The following is a 2620-nucleotide window of genomic DNA, read 5'->3' on the forward strand; positions in this document are numbered from 1 at the left end:
GATGTGTGTCTTCACCTGGTCGATGTCCACATTAAGCAGGGCTGTTTTTTATTCATTCTCATATTCCCAAAGCCTCACATAGTGCCCAGCTCAGAGTAAGGACTTTAGAAGTAGAAGTGTGTGTTGAGCAGAGAGGAATTGTTGAAAGAATATTCCCTTTTCCTCAGAGATGATGGCACAGAAAAGGAGCATAAGAGAGATGACCAGGGACATACTGAGTTGGTGAGGGGAGGTCAGAGAGTAAAGAAAGGGGATGTTTCATGTTTTAGTTATCTATTGCTGTGTACAAATATTAGTTTTAATGGGGAAACTGAGATTACTTTTGCACCAACCTAATACCACCAAACTTAGTAGCTCAGGGTAATAATGGCTATTTTTCACTATCCTGTGGGTCTGTTGGTCACAGCTGGGTGGTCCTTTTGCTACATGCTATGTTGGCTGTCGTCACTCACAAGGCTGCACAGTTGGCAGCTCCATCTAAGATACTTCCTCCTCCAGGGCCTCTCTGGGGGCACAGCCTCATATCATCCCGTACTCTAGACTGAGTTTCTTAAATGGGGGCTGGAACCTAGAGGGCAACGGTAGGACCATCAGCTCCCTTGAGGCATAGGCCCAGAACTGGTAAGGCATCACTTCTGTAACATTCTACTGACCAAAGCAAGTCACAAAGCCACCCCAGCCAAGGGGTGGAAAGATACTCTAATTCTTGATAAAAGCAGTGGCATGCATGCACAGAAATGGAGGAAGTGTTGTAGCCATGTTATCTGACAAACTGGGACAAGGGAGGAAAAGGTTGTACATAGAGCCTTGACTAAGGCCCCAGTGGATACATGTAATCCAGACACCTAGGAGAGTATCTGTCTTTAAGAGAAATGTAACTGTCCAAGACTATTAAGGAAGCAAATATGCTTTATCACCTTATATTTCCGAATTAAGAAATGCCTTACCCTGAACACGAATGTGTGCACCCAACAGGGCTTTTTGAGATATTAGTTCTGAGGGTAAAAGTATATAATAAAGATATTCAACTACTGCAACTTTTCTTTAGAAAGAGCTAGGGCTTTAAATGAAAGCAGTAAATTTTCCTTGTCTGCAATAATGAGAAACCCTCAAACCACTTATGTAGCATAATTCAGAAGTTATAGGACAGTTTACAATGAAGTATTTTTATGAGCAATCAAATGTAGCAGTCAAAAGATTTTTCCTGCTTTCAGTTTCAAAATGCTAAGACTTCCCAGCCACATTGTGATCAAAGGACAAAAAAGAACAGAGTATGCAGGGGAAAGAACCAGATGGCCTGAGCTCCTTTGCAGACTCTGCTGCTCATTAGCACCAGGCCAGGGCTGGTCACCCAGCTACTCCTGCCTCTGTTCCTTCCCCTTTCAAGTGGAGATGGTAAGGTGGGATCTGGCTCACCTGGCCCTGCCTGCTTAGGAGGGTTACTGAGGTGGGGGGTGCTGCTATACGATAGCAGGTGTAAACATTTTGAACACTTCAAGTGGATGTCATTGTTGTTACTATGTGATCTCAGTCAAGACTAGCTACATATGCTAATAAAATATCTGTCAATATCTAAGATCTGTCAGTATCTGTAAATACTGTTGGTATCTTTGTAGAGGTTTCATTTTTATTGTTAACTTTTAAATTACAAAGTTACACATGAATTAAGCTAGTTATATAAGCTCACATATATATAAGGCAAGAAATAAGGGCTTTTCTTCATCTCAACTCTCCCCATCCCTCTCCCTTCTCAGAGGTAACCACAATTGCACTTGATGTATATTTGAGTATTCTTCAGATCAGTTCCATACTTTTTCTTCTTGTTGTTGCTTAAGAGATAGAATCTTGTTCTGTTGCCCAGGCTGGAGTGCAGTGGCATAATCATAGCTCACTGCAGTTTTGACCTCTTGGGATCAAGCAATCCTCCTACCTCAGCCTCTTGAGTAGCTAGGACTACAGACTGCACCACCACACCCAATTCATTTTTTAAATTATTTTTTGTAGAGGGGGATCTTATTATGTTGCTTAGGCTGGTCTTGAACTCTGGGATTTCGGTGATGCTCCTGCCTCAGTCTCCCAAGTGCTTACAGGAATGAGCCAGGGTGCCCAGCCGAGTTCTATACTTTTAGAATACATACAAACACAGTTACATACAGTTTTTACATAAATGGTATGTTATCAATATGGATTTTCATGAAATTTATAGTTTTGTCAGAAGTCAATGAAATATTTTGCAAAGAATTTGCCAAACTAAAGTATTGGCTAAAGGCCTTAGACCTTAACTGCAGATAGTTCTTGCAAATCTCATGAGTATACATTGTTTTCCTCTGGTTTATTACTTATTTGGAACATGGTTTATTTTACTGTATGGAATGCATCTTTGTGAAGGTTATTTAAAACCTTTCAGATCAAGGACTGAAACATACACATATAAACTTACGGTGCGTTGGGTGCTTTGTCTCCCTTCTCTTCCCTTGATTACTTTATATTTTCTAAGCAAAACTTTCAAGCTGACAGCAACAGGCAACTTCTTCCTTTCCCTGCCTTTAATATTTTTCTGGGTCATTCAAAGTTTGTAGAGTGACTTTTACCTCAGATAACCCCCTTCTCATACACACAC

This window comes from Cebus imitator, unplaced genomic scaffold (assembly GCF_001604975.1).
Source record: "Cebus imitator isolate Cc_AM_T3 unplaced genomic scaffold, Cebus_imitator-1.0 Scaffold88, whole genome shotgun sequence".
NCBI classification, from domain to species: Eukaryota; Metazoa; Chordata; class Mammalia; order Primates; family Cebidae; genus Cebus; species Cebus imitator.